General features: G+C 51.3%; 1 protein-coding gene, 1 non-coding gene and 1 pseudogene across 2 annotated transcripts in view; all 3 read right to left on the bottom strand.

Moving 5' to 3' along the window:
* Positions 1–19562, bottom strand: part of ARSH (arylsulfatase family member H) — a 299298-nt gene that overhangs the window by 102887 nt on the left and 176849 nt on the right. The window lies entirely within an intron of this gene.
* LOC115932785 (zinc finger protein 839-like) overlaps positions 1–19562 on the bottom strand; it is a 59462-nt pseudogene that overhangs the window by 9931 nt on the left and 29969 nt on the right.
* On the bottom strand, positions 10476–10549 carry TRNAI-GAU (transfer RNA isoleucine (anticodon GAU)). The gene has a single exon. It is a non-coding gene; the product is annotated as a tRNA-Ile (tRNA).

Raw genomic sequence — 19562 nt, 5'->3', positions numbered from 1 at the left:
GTTTAGCACCATCCCCTTGGTGCTGTTCTCATGATAGCTGGTTGTTTAAAAGTGTGTGGCACCTGCCGGGCACGGTGGCTCACGCCTGTAATCCCAGCACTTTGGAAGGCTGAGGTGGGTGGATCATGAGGTCAGGAGATCGAGACCATCCTGGCTAACACGATGAAACCCCGTATCTACTAAAAATAGAAAAAATTGCCAGGCGTGGTGGCGGGCGCCTGTAGTCCCAGCTACTCGGGAGGCTGAGGCAGGAGAATGGCGTGAAACCAGGAGGCGGAGCTTGCAGTGAGCCGAGATCACGCCACTGTACTCCAGCCTGGGTGGGCTACAGAGCGAGACTCCGTCTCAAAAAAAAAAAAAAAAGAAAAAAAAAAGTGTGCAGCACCTACCCCGGCCCCTTGTCCCTGCTGTGGCCATGTGACATGCCTGCTCCCACTCTGCCTTCACCGTGACTGATTCTGAAGCATCCCCAGAAGCTGAGCAGATGCCAGCACCATGCTTCCTGTACAGCCTGTGGAACTGTGAGCCAACTAAACCTCTTTTCTTTATAAAATACCTGGTCTCAAGTATTTCTTTATAACAGTGTGAGAATGGCCGAAAACGACACCCAGATGCAAACATTACCTGCAGGCCACCGCGTGCTGACTCTCTCACCAAGCAGGAGCGGGCCCCTCCCTCACGCGGAGCCGCTGGCATGGACAGCCCCGGGAAGGTCAGGCTGAGCGTCCTTTCCTCTGCGCACCCCCGGAGGGTGCTCCCATTGGCTTTCTCAGACAGCACCATCTCAGGGTCCAGCTGGCCATGGCCTGGATTAAGTTTAAAATGCTGGGCCAGTCCCCACTTCCCTATATATGACTTTTTACAAGTCTGACACTTGAAGCTTTTGGGCCTCAGGGAGCAGCTTGATAAGTCAAAGAGCACCTGCCTCTCCCTCTGATCTTCTTCCACACTGAGTTCTGAATAATCATCAGAATCTGGCAGATGGCCGTCGGCCAAATCATCCCTTTTTATGAACTTAGCTTTAGCTTTATACTTGGCAGGTCGAGATACCTGTCTCAACGTGTCTTCACTTTTAACGATGGTTTTAGTTTCTCTGTATGTTTTGTATGCAAGTTGGAAATAAATAAACGTCCTGAACTGGATGAAACATGTTACAGTCGGCGAACTGGAGGCCGACAAAGGGGTCAACATGGTGCCCTGTCCATTTGGAGCCTTGGGGGCTGGGACTCTCTTTGCAGGGACCACCTAGAGGGCTGGCAGTGGTCTCTGTACAAACCCCTGAGCAGGAGGCCGATGTAGGAAACATGACTGTGGCTCGGTTCTCACGAGGGGCTGTACCCTGAGCAGCTGGGGGCTGGTGACGTGGAGTCCCACCAGGCGGGAATTCCCCCGGGGCGGCTGGCTCTGTCTTGCAGATTGGGGCTGGACTGTGGCCAGTAGGGACGTTGGCCGTTCCTGACCTTTTGTTTCTCCAGGCGTTACCTTGACACAAATGGCTTCTAGTTGCTTTCCTACAGAAAGACAAGAAAGGGAAAAGAAGCATTGTGCTTATCAACATGTCTGCAATTTTGCTCTCATAGTAAATCCACTACTGACATTTTTTCTAAATTACGTCTTACATATACAATTTATGTAACGTGTTTGTATTAACTGTTTTTCAGACCTTTCTGACCAGAAACCACAGTGATACAGGCCGGGCGCGGTGGCTCACACCTGTAATCCCAGCACTTCGGGAGGCCAAGGTGGGCAGATCACTTGAGGTCAGGAGTTCAAGACCAGCCAGGCCAACATGGTGAAACCCCTTCTCTACTAAGGATACAAAACTTAGCAGGGTGTGGTGGTGCACACCTGTAATCTCAGCTACTTTGGAGGCTGAGGCATGAGAATCGCTTGAACCTGGGAGGACGAGGATGCAGTGAGCCAAGATCGCGCCACTGCACTCCAGCCTGGGTGACAGAGCGAGACTCCATCTCAAAAAACAAACAAAATGGCCGGGCACGGTGGCTCACGCCTGTAATCCCAGCACTGTGGGAGGCCGAATCACTTAAGGCCAGGAGTTCCAGACCAGCTTGGTCAACATGGTGAAACCCCATCTATACTAAAAATACAAAAGTTAGCCAGGTGTGGTGGCACATTCCTGTACTCCCAGCTACTTGGGAGGCTGAGGCAGGAGAATTGTTTGAGCCTGGGAGGCGGAGAGGCTGCAGTGAGCCGAGATCCTGCCACTGCACTCCAGCCTGGGTGACAGAGCTAGACTCAGTCTCAAAAACAAACAAAAAACAAAAACAGACCACGGTGACACATTTTACATTATGACCTAGTATGCATGTATATAAATATTTGCATACATAAATGAAAAGTTGATGGAACTACTTAGCATTCCTATGTAAATGCCTGCTGATTGTATCTATTCTTCATTTCTACATCACCTTTTTTTTTTGTTTTTTGGAGACGGTCTCACTCTGTCGCCCAGGCTGGAGTGCAGTGGCGCGATCTCAGCTCACGGCAACCTCCGCCTCCCAGGTTCGAGTGATTTTCCTGCTTCTGCCTCCTGTATAGCTGGGATTACAGGCACACGCCACCATGCCTGGCTAATTTTTGTATTTTCTGTAGAGACGGGGTTTCACCATGTTGGACAGGCTGGTGTCAAACTCCTGACCTCAAGTGACCCGCCCGCCTCGACCTCCCAAAGTGCTGGGATTACAGGTGTGAGCTACCGCACTGACCCTAATCTACATCACTTTAAAAAAAATACTAGTCATAATCCACTAAGTTGATTTCATGATGAATTAAGAGATAATAAGAGCCTTCTTAACAGTTTCACCCATGTGTTTTTGCTTGGAGTTTTTAGTACTCTAAAGTCAGATGTAATTCATAATGTGGGACCACGTTTTTAAAAAAGTTTCTAATGAAATTCTAGAAGCCACAAAAAAGCCATAAAGAACAATGTTACCCAGGATCCTCCTGCCCAACCTGCATGCCCGTTTCTTCACCCTGTCCTGAATGTGCTGTTCAGCATTCTTATGCTTTTTAAATATTTACATGGCATATGCAGATATTTCTAAAAATATACAGTTCAGTTCTGAAATGCTTTAAAACTTTATGGAAATGATATCATCTCCTGCAACTTGATAGGGCTTTTTTCAGGTTTCTTTACTCCATTTTGCTTTGTGAATTTTACCCTCATTGACATGTGTAGCTCTCAGGGGTTGATTTTCTCTGCAGTATGAGTTTACCAATCTCCTATTGATGGATGGGTACTTTCCAACCTTCTGCTCTAAGGTCTGCTCTGAATCTCCACGGATGTATGTGTGTACATGTGTGAGTTTCTCCAGGGGCATGTATCTAGGAGTAGGGCTGAATATCTTTTTCTTTTTTTTTTTTTTTTGAGAGAAGGTCTTGCTCTGTTGTCCAGGCTGGAGTGCAATGGCATGATCTCAGCTCACTGCAACCTGCGCTTCCCAGGTACAAGTGATTCTCCTGCCTCAGCCTCCCGGGTAGCTGGGATTACAGACACGTGCTACTACGCCTGGTTAATTTTTGTATTTTTAGTAGAGATAGGGTTTCACCATGTTGTCCAGGCTGGTCTCAAACTCCTGACCTCAAGTGATCTGCCCCACTCAGCCTCCCGAAGTGCTGGAATTACAGGCGTGAGCCACCGTGCCCGGCCGGACTGAATATCCTCAACAACTTTTTACAAATATATCTAACAAAATTTCAAATACATGTGCTTTTTGACCCAGTAATTCTACTTCCTGGATTCCAAAATTAAAAAAACTTAGATGGCCATAAAGATGTTACGTTCTATGAGGTTCAAGGCAGCACTGTCTGTAATAGCAAAACACCTACCAAAGGGGAGAACTACCTTCGACAACATCCCACAAATATTTATTGAGCACTGACCATGTGCATGAGACACTGCTACAGGTGTCAGAGAAACAGTTCTCATACAGCTTAGGGGAGAAGGTCAGGAAGCAAAAGAAACAAGGCTCCTGCCCTCACAGAGCAGAAATAATGAGCATTTTCCTCCAGGGAGAAAAAGAGGCAAACCTCGTCATCCAGAGCACGATTTCACAACCAACATTTCAGAACATAATCCTTTGACATGGGTGGCTGGAGGATGCCCAGCAGCATCTCTGCCTCTACCCACTAGATGCCAGTAGTGATCCCAAGTACTGACAAGATATTGCCAAGTGCCCCTTGTGGGGCAAAACTGCCCTCGGTTGAGAACCACTTATTTGGGACCACCAACTGGCCCTCTTTGGACTCAACCTTCTGGTGTGACCCTCAAACAGTAGAAAGTCAATAAAAATGTCAAACAGGACAGAATAAAGACCCTCACTGAGATCACGCTGGAGTGTGTCTCTCGTCTGTCTCTTGTCATACACTAGTACAAATAACAGAGGTCAAGTGTACCGAGGTGGCACCACAACCCTGGGAGTCCCCATTCCTGGGCTACTTGCAAATCAAATGACAACTAGATTGACTGTGCATATCCTTCAAGAACGATGTCTGTTTCATTTTACTACCAATCACATAGAATACCTCTCTAAGGGCCAAACACAAATCACACCTGTAGTAGCAGTGCTTTGGGATGCTGAGGCGGGAGGATTGCTTGAGGCCAGGAGTTCAGGGCCAGCCTGGGCAACAGAGCAAGACCCTGTCCCTACAAAACATTAAAAAACAAACAAAAACCCAAAACAAAAAGAGTCTCACTGTTGCCTAGGCTGGACTGCAGTGGTGCATTCTTGGCTCCCCGAAACCTCTGCTTCCCGAGTTCAAGCGATTTTCCGGACTTGGCCTCGCTAGTAGCTAGGATTGCAGGCATGCGCCACCGTGACTGGCTAATTTTTGTATTTTTAGTAGAGACGGGGTTTCATCACATTGGCCAGACTGGCCTCAAACTCCTGATCTCAGGTGATCCACCCGCCTCCGCCTCCCAAAGTGCTGGGATTCCAGGGGTGAGCCACCGAGCCCCACCTACAAAACATTTTAAAATTAGGCTTGATGGTACATGCCTGTAGCCCCAGATACTCGGGAGGCTGAGGGGGAAGGATCGTTTGAATCTGGGAGTTTGAGGCTGTAGTGAGCCGTGATCAGTCCAGCCTGGGTGAGAATGCAACACCTTGTCTCAACAAAACCCCAAAACAACAACAAAATACATATACACACAGACACACAACCTAAACCCTATTGTTTCAGGATAACCACAGCAGCAAAACCGGCCTAATAATGTATTCATCCTCTATCCTGACTGGCTTACCCCGTGGGTATTACGCTTCATGCTTTCTTGTGTGTGTTTATTTCATTCGGCGAACATTTACTAAATATTTCTGGATGGAATACATACACACTAGCCAACTCCTAGCCTCACCCTTGAGATGGTGGGCAGTTTCCCTGCCATGCCTTAGTCCCCGCAGACCTGCTGAATCGATCTCCTGGGTCGGAGACCCCGATCTGCCCTTTCAAAAGCTCCACTGACGATTTCGAAGGCAGACAAGTTTCCCTAAGGAATGCAGACAGGTGAGGCAGACGGGAAAAATGTCATCATGGTACAACAGGTGCAATAAAGAGGCAGAACAGCCCAGAAGCAGTGATCTCTGAGGGGCATTTTGAAGGCTGGGAATTTTTGCCAGGTAGGGCATTCTGAGTACAAAGAAAAATGTGTACATGCATGGATGCATGAAAAGGGGTTGGCATGTTGGATGGAACTGGACATTTCTGGGGGGTGGGAAGAGGGAAGATGGGGAGAGACAGGGGCCTCCATCTGACCCAAGTGTGTCCACTGGTCTGTGCTTCTGATCCACACCATCCCCCACAGCGAACCACTGGGCAGTCGGCTGTGGTTGTTGAAATGCACCCCACCACCTGCTCCAGAACCTGCCTCTCCTCTTCTGCATTTTCAACTCAGACTCACCCTTTCCAATCTAGTTCAGATACCACTTCTTCAACAAAGCTGCTTGTGATTTCCTCGGCCAGAAACAATCTCCCTTTCTCTAACTACATTTAGTTCTTCATCACTAGCTTTCAGGCCTTGATTAGAAGGTATCTGGGTCATGTTTTATCTCCTGTTAGTTCATCAGCTACTGAGGGGCAAAGTACACATCCGGTTTGACTTCGTGGCTTCCACGACACAGCTGGGGCTGAAAAAGTATTAGCAGAATGTGCTACAAAGGTACATTATTGGAGGTAGAATTTATACATCTCCATCAGATTAGCTACAGAATAAGTCCCATCATGCTGCCTGATCTAGACTAAGTTTGCTTTTACTTTATGAAAAGTATGTCATTTTTTGACTCCGTTCCAAACCCAAAAAGCTGTGGCCACATTCAGCAGGGTGTGCTGGGGAGAATGAGGGCTCTGGAGAGCAGCCACACCTGAGGGATCTTGGACAAAGCCACTCAACTTCCCTGCAAAATGCTGGTACAAAAACACTACTGCGAGGTAAGCAACCCAGAACACTGCCCGGCACAGAGCAGAGGCTCTGCAGATGGCTATCCCGGGATGGCGTCTTGCAGCCTTCGGACCCAGACCACAGTCCAAAAAGGTCGAGTTACCGCAGGTCACACCTCTAGACAGTGTGGCATTTGGGCAGAATCATACTTGCCTTCCTAAACCTTAGCAAGACAACTCTCCACTCTTGATGATCAACTGGATACAACAACCCCAGGCAGCTAAAATCACGAGTGAAGTCGAAAAAACTCAGGAGTGAAGATCGCTGATTCTATTCGCTAACGCATCTCTTCTAGTGGAAAAAGCCCTCTTCTTTTGGCAATTTTGGGATAAGACTAATTTTATTTACAGCGCCAGCAATGAAATGAGATGGAATTTTACAGACGCGGTGTAGGACCCCTGGAAGGACAATGAGAGTACCCAACCCAAAAGCATAGTATCTGTATGCAAAAACAGAGACAGAGAGAGAGAGAGAGAAAATGCTGAGAAGCAGCAATGAAGAGAAGAAAATGCTGGGCCGTGGCACTTGCTGTGCCTGAGACCTGAAAAGCTCAGTTGGTTCCTTTTGATTCATTCAGGTCTCAGGGGCAGCGTCTGGCCTACGGGACCACCCACTCTAAAGCGGCCCCCTGTCCCTCCCAGAACCTGCCTGATGTTCGTTCTTCGAGTGTGTTGAAGGCCGCACCTCCTGCACTTAGGTGGGAGTGCGGGCAACCCCGTCTCTGGGTGCCCCACAGAGGCTGAACGAGTGGTCAAAGGCGTGTAAGAAGAGCTAGGCAGCACAGGGGAGCCCCGGGCAGGGCTGTGGAGGCAGAGAGGGCACGACGGCGTCCCAGGCAGAGGGCCCAGCGTGAGCATCGGCTCCTCAAGTGAGGCTCCTGGGGTGAAAACGCCAGGGTGGTGGCAGGTGGGGGCCGAACGCCGTCCCTAAGGGGCTCGGCTTCGGGACACCCTGAGTCTTGACTGGGGCCGGATACTGGCCACCCCGGCCAAGCAGCTGACCCCGCCGCGGGGCCTCGGCCCCCTCCGGGCCTCAGTTTCCCCACGTCCCTCCCGGAGCCTCACCTGGGGCGGCAGCAGGCGTGGCGGGCACGGGGGGCTCGGCGCCAGGGTCCCGCTGGAGGGCGGCCTGATGGGCCGCGGCGGCAGCAGCTGCGCCTTCGTCACCCGCTTCAGGACCTGCCGCAGCTGCTCGGGGCCCAGCGGGGCCACACGTGCAACGCTGCCCTGGCCCGGAGAAGCCTGGCCGCCGCATCCGCCACGGCGGCTGAAGCGGGGACTCCAACCTGGGTCGCTGGGCGACGACGTGCCTCACCTGGGAAAGCGGCGGGCTACGAGCGCCCCGCAGGCCAAGACACCTCGGAAGGCGACGCTGCCCGGCCGGGACAGCCGCCGCGGCCCCTAGGGCCGATCAGCACAGCGGACCCACCTTATTTTCTCATTGCCTGTCACGGATGTGTTTAACACTCACATGTCACCTCCTCCGGGAGCTGTCCCCGATCTCCCAGGCGGAGGTCTTTGAGGTTCCAAAGCCCCTGACCCAAAAGTTATCACATTCTTTGAGGTTCCAAAGCCCCTGGCCCACAAGTTATCACGTTATCCACGTGTTCTGACGTCATCGTGCACCCCAATCGGCGGAGGATCCTGCCTGGATACGCGGAGTCCTAGGTCCACCAGCAAACGTTTAGGTTTATAAATCTGAGAGGGGACCCAAAGTTTGCATTTTTAACAAGAGCGCTTCCCAACCCCCAAACTGTTCCCGTGTCACCCTACCGTCTCTCCCCTCACCCACCCAGGCTGCGTGTACCTTGAAGGGAGAGACGATATGTTACTCATTCGGTGCCCATTACAGGCCCTGCCCAGAACGCACGCTCAAGGCGTGAAAGATGGATGGATGCATAGAAACCAATAAATGAACGGGTGAACAAATCAACGAACCCACCCTCTCCACATGTCCGTCCCATCCATCCAGCCCCAGTGCCCCGTCTTCCTCAGCCCGATCGCCTCTCTTACAGGGTCGAGGCTCTGTGCACCCTCCCCACCGAGTCTTGTAGCTGCAGGTGTGTACACACGTCCCAGTCCCAGTCCCCCTCCCCAGGGAGCGTAGGAGGTCCACTGGCCAACAAACACTTATTAAGCGCCTGGTGGGTGAGTCGCCATTCCCTCCCTGTGGGGTACCACGGGTCTAGCTGGCGAGAAGGAGGAAACCGGCATTTGCAGCACAATATGGAGAGCACCACGAAGCCAGGAAAGGTAAGGCTGGGGGGGGGGGGGGGGCAGGCTGGTGTCAGAGAAGGTTCTGGAACATCACCATCATCCTCATCAATACGTCGCATTCACGATGCTCCCTGCTATTTTTTAATGGTGAATTTCATACGATGGGTATCTTACCACATTTTTTTTTTTTAATTTTTAGACAGGGTCTCACTCTGTTGCCCAGGCTGGAGTGCAGTGGCGCCATCTCAGCTCGCTACAACCTCGACTTCCCGGGCTCAGGTGATCCTTCCACCTCAGCCTCTGGAGTAGCTCGGACTACAGGCATGCGCTACCATGCCCAGCTAGTTTTCGTTTTTTTTTTTTTTTTTTTTTTTTTTAATAGAGAGAGGATCTCACCATGTTGCCCGGGCTGGTCTCCAACTCCTGGGCTCAGATGATCCACTTGCCTAGGCCTCCCAAAGTGCTGGAATTACAGGCGTGAACCACTGCGCCTGGCCCGAGTCAATCTTTCCTAGTTCCTTCCCAAGAAGGGATTTATGACAACTGAGTTCTTTTGAGATCTTTTGGGAAGCTCTGCTTTTCAGCAGACAAGAAATTTCAGGAATTCAAATGCCTTCTGCTCAAAATAATTTTCACGCCACCGTGGCACATTCTAAACCCCTTCAAGTTCAGGAAACTTGAGGGCAGCAACCTCCACCGACTCCTCCGTGCTCTGTCCCTGCATCTAACCCGGCACGACTACTGCAAGATGTGACATCCAACTTGTTGCGTACAGGTTTCTATCTCAGGTGTCAGCCGACCCAGGCTCTCCTAACGTTGCTGATAGTAGCAGCAGCGCCATCAGCTGGCGTTTATTGAGAACTTTTACTACACCCTGGGCACTTACCAAGGTTTTAAGCCAGTAGTCCGTAGATTTTGAGCAGCTACTGATTTAGGTCAGAGTTAGTAGATGTTTCCACTGGAGAGTTTTCAAAAGCAGGTGGAGCCCCTGCTGGATCGTGACAGAAGATGACACTGACCCTACACAACTGGCTTCGTTCAACGGAGCACACCTCACCACCCCGGAAACTTGAACCACCAGCGAGAAACTCATCCACTTGCTCTGGCTGCAAAATGCAGAACCAAGAGGAAGAAATGTGAAGCCTAAGATGTCTCTGAGAAGAAACGGGGGGTGGGGGGGAAGAGCAAGAGAAGGTTTCCAGAGGCTTCCACAACCAGAACGCCTCTCTAAAAACATGGCAGGCATCTACTGGCTGGTCACTTTCTCCACGTGGCTTGGGATTTGTGTCTCACTTACCGTTTTGCTCCCCGCCTAGAACGGTGCTGGGCATGCAGTAGCCCTACATACCATCTGTGGAATGCATTCATTGCAGACCTGGATTTTCAACCCTAAGACTTCCCCGCAAGGCGGCCAAGGGAACACGAGGCGGTGACATCTGGGAGCACCCGTCTTCACTGGGCGATTCCTCCAGGGGAGCCACAGCCTCAGGAAGCGCGGGGGCGGCAGGGGTGGGGGCTGAGGGCCGGAGATGTGGATCGCTTTGGATGTCCTGAGTGCCCTGCAGGTGGCGGAGGGTGCAGGGACTCGGGTGCGGAGACACCGCCCCAGCGCATGCCTGGTACCTCCCGCTCTCCCCAGCAGGCTGCCCTCGACAACCTCTGGGTGGGGAGACCAAGAGGTCCTGCAATTCGCTCCTACCCGCACGCCGCTCACAGTACCCGAAAGGCGCATTTTTCACAAACCGTTGTAGAAAGAGTTCATGGCGGGGTGGCGGCGGGGAAAAAAAAAAAAAAAGCTAACGCCGTGGCTGGTGCGGGAGTCGAGCCCGCGACCTCAGTGTTATCAGCACCACGCTCTAACCAACTGAGCTAACCGGCCGCCTGACGCCATGGTGCCCCTGGAGCGTATAAAAGGGCTCCACGTTTGCGCCCGTCCACGAGCGATTCCTCGCCAAGCCCGCGCGCCTCTGGCTGCCTTCCGCTTTGCCCCAGCCGCGGGGACTCCGGGGAGGAGCCACCGCCCCAGCGCTGGCCGGGTTTCTCCCGCTCCTCCCTGCCAGGCTGTCCTCGACAACCTCTGGGCCGAGTCCAAGAGATCCCGCAAGTCGCTCCTGCCCGCACGGGGCTTACAGAACCTGAAAGGCGCATTTTGAAAAAGAGTTGCAGAAACAGTTCATGGGGAAAAAACAAAGAAACAAACCAACAAATACTGGGACTAGGGCCGGTGTGGGGATCAAGCCCGTGACCATGGCGGTATCAGCACCACGCGCTCACCAACTGAGATAACCCACCGCCCGACCGTCTAGTGCTGCCCGAGCGTCTGAAAGGGCTCCACGTTCGCGCCGGCCCGCGACTGATTCCTTGCAGAGCCCGCGCCACTGGCTGCCTCCCCGCTTGGCCCCAGCTGCGACTTCTGACCGCCTCGCTGTCATCCCCATTGGGTGGATGCAGAAACTGAGACCTAGGAGACTTCAAGGAGAAGGGAGGCGGCTTCCTACAGGGAACCGCAGGCTTCCACAGGGAAAATGCAAATTGCACATGGGAGGCTTGGCTCTGCAGTGAGGCTTTCAAACATTCCCATTCAATGCTGGTTTTAACTCTGAGAATCCTGCGGCCTGGCAACTTCGTGTATCAAGAGCCTTTCAGCATGGTTAAATCTAGCTCAGAAAACCCAGAAAACCAAAGGCCAAAAGAACCACCGAATTCCCTATTGCCCAAAAAATAACGGCTGCAGGGGTCTCGACTTCCTTCTTGTCCATTTTTTTTTCCTTTCACTGTACACGTGTATTTCTATATATATACACGGAATCCTTGCGCCAGGAGTGGTGGCTCGTGCCTTTAATCCCAGCACTCCGGGATGAATAAATAAATGAATGGAATGGAAAGCCTTGCTTGAAAAAGTGTATTTTGTCTTCCTTTTTGCATTTAATAGTGTGTCATTAAGTATATCCCAAAATAATTGCAAATGTCATTTTCAATGATTCATTCAAAAAAAAAGAAAAGAAAAAAAATGAGACGGGGAAAGACAGAAATAGAGAAACAGAAAATGATATTGTTTGGCCATGTCCCCACTGAAATCTCAACTTGAATTTTATCTCCCAGAATTCCCTCATGCTGTGAGAGGGACCCAGGGGAAGTACCTGAATCATGGTGGCTGGTCTTTCCTGTGCTATTCTGGTGATAGTGAATAAGTCTCATGAGATCTCATGGGTTTATCAGGGTTTCTGCTTTTGCTTCCTCCTCATTTTCTCTTGCTGCCACCATGTATGAAGTGCCTTTCGCCCTCCGCCATAATTACGAGACTTCCTCAGCCTGTGGAACTGTCAGTCAAATTAAAGCTCCTTTTCTTCCCAGTCTTGGGTATGTCTGTATCAGCAGCGTAAAAACAGACTAATACAGTAAATTGGTACCAGGAGTGGGGCATTGCTGAAAAGATACCCAACAATGTCACAGCGACTTTGGAATTGGGTAATAGGCAGAGGTTGGAACAGTTTGGAGGCCTTAGAAGAAGGCAGGAAAATGTGGGAATGCTTGCAACTTCCTAGAGACTTGTTGAACGGCTTTGGCCAAAACGCTGATAGTGACATGACAATAAGGTCTAGGCTGAGGTGGTCTCAGATAGAGATGAGCAACTTCTTGGGAACTGGAGCAAAGGTGACTCTTATTACGTTTTAGCAAAGAGACTGGCGGCATTTTGCCTCTGCCCGAGAGATTTGTGGAACTTTGAACTTGAGAGAGATGACTTAGAATATCTAGCGGAAGAAATTTCTAAGCAGCAAATCATTCAAAATGTGACTTGGGTGCTGTTGAAAGCATTCTGTTTTAAAAGGGATACAGAGCATAAAAGTTTGAAAATCTGCAGCCCGATGATCCAGTAGAAAAGCAAAATCCATTTTTGGGGGGATAAATTCAAGCCAGCTGCAGAAATTTGCATAAGTAGGAAGGAGTCTAATGTCTCCAGGCCATGTCACAGACCTTCACAGCAGCCCCTCCCATCACAGGCCCAGGAGAAAAAAGTGGTTTTGTGGGCTGGGCCCAGGGTCTCTGTGCTGTGTGCAGCCTAGGGACTTGGTACCCTGGGTTCCAGCTGCTCCATCTGTGACTGAAAGGAGCCAACGCAGAGCTCAGGCTGTGGCTTCAGAGGGTGGAAGCCCCAAGCCTGGGCAGCTTCCATGTGGTGTTGAGCCTGCAGATGCACAGAAGTCAAGAATTGAGGTTTGAGCACCTCCGCCTAGATTTCAGAAGATGTATGGAAATGCCTGGATGTCCAGGCAAAAGTCTGTGGCAGGGGTGAGGCCCCCATGGAGAACCTCTGCTAGGGCAGTGCAGAAGGGAAATGTGGGGTTGGAGCCCCCACACAGAGTCCCTACTGGGGCACTGCCTAGTAGAGCTGTGAGAAGAGAGCCACTGTCGTCCAAACCCCAGAAAGGTAGCTCCACCAACAGCATGCACCATAGGCCTGGAAACACAACAGACACTCAACGTCAGCCTGTGAAAGCAGCAGGGAGGGATGTTGTACCCTGCAAAGCCACAGGCACAGAGCTGCCCAAGACCATAGGAATCCACCTCTTGCACCTGATGTGAGACCTGTAGTCAAAGGAGATCATTTTGGAGCTTAAAGATCTGACTGCCCCACTGGATTTTGGACTTGCACGGGCCCTATAACCCCTTTGTTTTGGCCTATTTCTCCCATTTGGAATGGCTGTATTTACCCAATACCTGTATCCCCATTGTATCTAAGAAGTAACTAGCTTGCTTTTGATTTTACAGGCTCATAGGTGGAAGGGACTTGCCTTGTCTGACTGTGGACGTTTAGGTTAATGCTGAAATGAGTTAAGACTTTGGGGGAACTGTTGGGAAGGCACAGTTAGTTTTGAAATGTGAGGACATGAGATTTGGAGGGGCCGGGGTGGAATTATACGGTTTGACTGTGTCCCCACTGAAATGTCAACTTGAATTGTATCTCCCAGAATACCCACGTGTTGCGGGAGGGACTCAGGGCGAGGTAACTGCAATCATAGGGGCGGGTCTTTCCCGTGCTATTCTCATGATAGTGAATAAGTCTCACGAGATCTGATGGGTTTTCAGGGGTTTCTGCTGTTGCTTCCTCCTCATTCTCTCTTGCTGCCACCATGTAAGAAGTACCTTTTGCCCTCTGCCATGATTATGGGACCTACCCAGCCATGTGGAACTGTAAGTCAAATTAAACCTCCTGGCCGGGCGTGGTGGCTTACACCTGTAATCTCAACACTTTGGGAGGCTGAGGTGGGTGGATCACCTGAGGTCAGGAGTTCCAGACCAGCCTGGCCAACATGGTGAAGCCCCGTCTCCACTAACAGTACAAAAATTAGCCAGGAGTTGGGGCACGCACCTGTAATCCCAGCTACTCAGGAGGCTGAGGCAGGAGAATTGCTTCAACCCGGGAGGCAGAGGTTGCAGTGAGCCTAGATCGCGCCACTGCACTTCAGCCTGGGCGACAGGAGCAAGACTCCGTCTCAGAAAAAAAAGAAATTCAACCTCCTTTTCTTCCAAGTCTAGGGTATGTCTTTATCAGCAGCGTAAAAACGACTAATACAGAGAGTAATGCATAAAGACACAGAAAGAGGGAGAGAGACAAAAAGAGAAAGAGAGAGAGAGAGAATGGGATAGGAGAAAGGGAGGGACAGGAGAAAAAGAGAGGGCCCTCTTCCCACTATCCTTCCAAAATCAGGGTTTCCTCATGACCCCTTCCTCAAGGCCTAGGTGCCAAAAAGGTCACTGAAGGAAGCAAAGTCCCCTCTTCCTCAGCAGGCCTGAAGGCTCCTGGGCTATGGCTGCTGGTCTTCCTAAGCCAGAAGCTATAACCCTGAGCCATTGGGCTTCCCAGCCTAGCTTCCTCCTGTCCAAAATGAGAGGACAAACAGGAGTTAGAGAGCCTGAGAAGTCCTGTCCCAGCAACACACCCCCCTAAGAAAGCACAGGCTGACCACTGACAACTGTTTAAATCCAGCGCCCACGTTGGGCTGGGATATTCTGACCCACTCAGGGCTGCCCCATAAACCAGCGCGTGGTCCGGATCCAAGCGCACCGAGAACTCGAAACCTCTCTGTCAAGCTGCCCATTGGGAGTTAAGTTCAAAGAGGACAAAGGAAACGAGATAAAGCGTCCAATACAAGAATTACCCATTTCAGACGCACAAGACGAAGCGCACAGGCGGTGTCAGGACATGTTAGGATCCGTCCCCAACTCCGCCGTCTTCATCCCCACAAAGCCACGGAACACCTGTACCCCGGAGCCCAGCTGCTCCTGCAGCCCCTGGAGAAATCTGTACATTCCCCGCCGAGGACCCTGCCGCTGGGCACACTGGGAGGCTGGCCCGAGGGACCCCGCGCCCGTGTCCCTGGGGCCGCTGCCTGGGAGAGCGCACGAGTTACCCCAGGCGAGGTGACCCACAGGAAGTTTGGTGACGTCGGATGGCCCAGGCCCCAGAGTGCTGTGTGTGCTAGGGGTGGAGGGTGGTCCCCGACAGGAGCTGTCGGCGTTCCAGGGAAGGCACCCGGTCGGTCGGGGGACTCGCCGGGGCTGGGGGGTGCGCTCTACTTCTCCGAGCGCCCCCCAGGGAGACCCAGGGCGCAGGGGCAGCCCCGCGCTGGGATCCCGAGCCGCAGCGGCGGGGCAGGGCCCTCCCCAGGAGGCCGGCACCCGGGGCCCTTTGTCCTACGACAGCGTCCCGGCCGCGCCGCGCGCCGCTGTGGGCCGAGTCCCCGCGCGCACTCACTCACCCACGGTGACCAGCGTGTCGAAGTCCTGAAGGCGGTTGGCAGGCGGCTCCGGCGACCGCGCCTCGGAGCTGGGGCAGAGCTCGGGCGCCCAGTCCGGGGTCTCCTCTGCCACGGCCGCCTGGGCCAGCCCGGGCGCCTCCATGGGGACGCACTCAGGTCCGGGGCGCCGGGCCGGGCCGGAGCGCTCGGGGAGCCGGGCTTCCGGCGACGCAGCCTCGGAGGGCGGCGCGGCGGCATCGACGGAGGCTCCCCATGCGCGCCATGCGGCTTGTGGAGGCCATCCTGCCCACCCGGCCCGGAGCCCGCAAGACGCCAATGAGCCTTCCGGTGCGCGCGCGGCCCGGCGCGGCTGACGGAGCGGCGGGGACAATGGCTGGGCGTCGCTCACGGCACGAGCAGCAACGGCCCCAGGTAGCAGCAGCCGCCGGCCTCGGGGGTCGGGCACGGAGCGCCGGGAGGCGGCGGGGAAGGCGGGGGCCGCGGCCCGGGCTTGTAGAGCCAAGCGGGGGCCCTGCGTATTCCCAGTCTCGCGCCCGCTGCCTCCTGCAGCTCGGTAGCAGCGTGCGCGTTGAAGAGGCGGGCGGAAGCCGCCTGGGCGAGGCCTAGGGGCTGGGGGCGTCGCCTTCGCACGCGCTCCGCCCCTGCCGCGACCCAGCCCAGGAGCCAGAGACTTGGGCGTGCCCCGCCACCGTGGGCAGGCGCGGCCCTGGGGAGGTGCTCACACCCCCTCCGCGCCCGAGGCGCCCCTCGGGTGGCACCCAGGACGACCTCTCACCGCGACCTACCGCCCCGACCCTCTTAGGCGCAGAGGCGCACAGGTCCAGACCCGGCTACTCAGGAGGGAGGAAACATTTTACAACCTATTCTCTCTTGTCTTTGAAGCCTGCTAGCTAAAAGCTTCATCTGCATAGTAAAACTTTGGTCTCCACCACCTCTTATCACAACCCAGACATTCCTTTCTGTGATCCCAGGTCTTCAGATAAACTCAACCAGCTGTCAACCAGAAAATGTTTAAATTCACCCACAGCCTGGAACCCCCTTTCCTCCACCCCCCCGCCCCCGCCCCCGCCCACCACTTCTACTTGTCTCTTTTCTGGACCAAACCAATGTATTTCTCAAATGTATTTGATTGCTGTCTCATGCCTTCCTAAAATGTATAAAACCAAACTGCACCCCAACCACCTTGGGCACATGTTCTCAGGACCTCCTGAGGGCTGTGTAATGGGCCATGATCAGTCGTATTTGGCTCAGAATAAATTTCTTCAAATATTTTACAGAGTTTGACTCTTTTTGTTGACACCTTTTCTTAGACAGCTACTACAAGATGTTCTTCAGAAAAAGGATGGTGCAAACTGAGAACAAGTAAGACGTGGATTCAGAAAGTTAGGAGATCCGGTGGAGGAGAGAAGTGCAGTTGGTGGCCAGGGTGACAGCCATTCACCAGGTTCCATAGGCAAACAGTTCATGTTGGAGATGGGGTTCAAGAGATGCTAGACGGAGCCATCCAGGAAGAAAGAGCAGGAATGAATGGACAAAAAGTATGGGAGTTAGAAAAACTGATGAATTTAGGGGCACATGGTAGGCCTTTTGGAGCACTGGGATAAAATAGTTTCAGGCACTAAGTAAATTTTATATAAAAAGAAGGCAGCCCAGTGCAGTGGCTCATGCCTGTCATCTCAGCAACTCCAGAGGCTGAGCTGGGAGGATCACTTGAGCTCAGGAGTTTGAGGCTGCAGTGAGCTATAATTGCACCACTGCACTCCAGCCTTCTAGCTTGGGTGACAGACCCTGCCTCCAAAAAATAAAAAGGCAATTACTAACTCCAGGAAAAAGGAAAGAAAGAAAACATAATCATTGTAGTCACTGGTTCATCTTTGAATATCATTGCAACGGTCATTATAATGGAAACACTGATGATTTCTTAAACCAAATATTGCGACCTAAATGTTTACAAGAATGTGGTAGGAGGGAAAGGACATTTGTGATTGGATGGAAAGGCAGGCAGGAGAGTGTCACAGTCTGAGGGGTTCTTCTTTCCTGCTGCCCCCCAAAAACCCAATGCACTGAGAACAGCAGATGTTGCAGCAAAGAGGGAGGTTAATAATTGCAGGGACAGCTAATTGAGGAGAATAGGAGAGGTTTCTCAAATCTGTCTCCCTAAAAAGTTGGAAACTATGGTTTTTCATGGTACTTGTGTGGGCAGAAGGCTGGGGAACTGCAACAATTGATTGACTATGGATGAAATCTCAGGGGTGTCTAAAACTGTCTTTCTGCAGGTGAGTTAGTTCCCAGGAGAGGGTATCTCAGGACCAGGTGGCATCTCTTGGTCTGCCAAAATGCTAAATCTGAAAAATATTTCAAAGACCATTGTTTAGGTTTTACAATAGTAATGTTATCTACAAGAGTAGTTTGGGAAGTTATACATCTTGCGATCCCTGGTTACATGACTCTGGTGCAGTGAACAACTTACATGAAAACACACTAAGTGATGGCAGGTCATTGATTAACTATGCCTATTCTTTAGCAAAGTTCAAGCCCCTACAGTAATTCTAACCTTGTTTTCTGAATGTGGCTTTAATCTGCAGTCAAGGAGTGGGGTCAGTTTCCTTGCCTCAGAGTTTAACTCTCTCTCTCTCACTCTCTGTGTGTGTGTATAAATATATATACACAATTATTTATTATTTATTTATTTATTTATTATTTTTTGAGACACAATCTTGCTGTTGTCCAGGTTGGAGTGCAGTGGTGTGATCTTGGCTCACTGCAGCCTCAACTTCCTGGGCTCAAGCGATCCTCTCACCTCAGCCTCCTGAGTAGCTGGGACTACAGGTGCACACCACCATGCCTGGCTAATTTTTGTAAATTTTTTTTTGAGAAGGGGTTTCACTATGTTCCTGAGGCTGTTCTCCAACTCCTGGGCTCAAGCAATCCTCCTGCCTCGGTCTCCCAAGGTGCTGGGTGGCACCACACCTGGCTTCAAATTTTAACTATAAACTAACTTCCTCACGCAGTTATCTTGGCTGCCACACTAGAATAAGCAAAAACAAAACAAAACAAAACAAAACAATTTAGCCTGTGAGGTCTGATGGAAGATGGAGTCAGTCACGTTAGACTTCTCATATTTGTTTTTCTTTTCCTTTTTTTTTTTTTGATGGAGTTTTGCTGTTGTTGCCCAGGCTGGAGTGCAATGGCGCGATCTCAGCTCACTGCAACCTCTGCCTCCTGGGTTCAAGTGAGTGTCCTGCCTCAGCCTCCCGAGTAGCTGGGATTACAGGCACCCGCCACCATGCCCGGCTAATTTTTTTTTTTTTTAATAGAGACGGAGTTGCACCATGTTGGCTGGCTGGTTTTGAACTCCTGACCTCAAGCGATCTGCCTACCTCAGCCTCACAAAGTGCTAGGATTACAGGCATGAGCCACCGCGCCCAGCCAAGATTTCTCACATTTCTTATAATTCTGCAATCTCAGTTTCAAGACCAAATCCTCAATAACCATAAGGCACAAAATTGACAAATCTTGAAACTGTAGTGTAAGAATATTACATAGCACCATGATTGTAAATATGAAAACAAACATTTAAAGGATTGAAATTGAATAGAGGCTGGGAATGGGACATTTTGATACAAGGAGGTTTTTTTTTAAGTACTAACTTTTTCATATTTCCTTTACAATAATCTGCTTAAACTTTAAGAACATTTGGAAAAGAAGGTGTCACAGATGTTCCCTTCCAGGCAGACACGTCTTCACTTCTTTGGTTTTACTCCTCTTCTCTGGAGAGATCATGGCAGAGCTTGGCACCATATATATACTCATGGGGCACTGATGGCAGTGGACATTTGAGTGAGGCAGTCTTTGTTTTTTACTTTTGGAGGGTGATTGTGAAGATGAAATGAAACAACCCACATGGCAATGCCCACAATTCACAAGGCACATAAACAGGGTGTCAGGAAATATTAGCTCAGCAGAGATTCTACATTCATCTTTTCCCTGAGAATGATAATGAGGGATGTTTAGTACTGAAATCAGAAAGAATCAAAACACAGGTATATCTACCTATTCTTAGATACAGCAGAAATGTGTTAGTTTTTCTCTGTCCTGGAACAGAAGCAGATGCAGAGATGCAGGTGTTAA

Source organism: Gorilla gorilla, chromosome X (assembly GCF_029281585.2).
Source record: "Gorilla gorilla gorilla isolate KB3781 chromosome X, NHGRI_mGorGor1-v2.1_pri, whole genome shotgun sequence".
NCBI lineage: Eukaryota > Metazoa > Chordata > Mammalia > Primates > Hominidae > Gorilla > Gorilla gorilla.
This window is presented reverse-complemented; position numbering and strand designations above follow the sequence as displayed.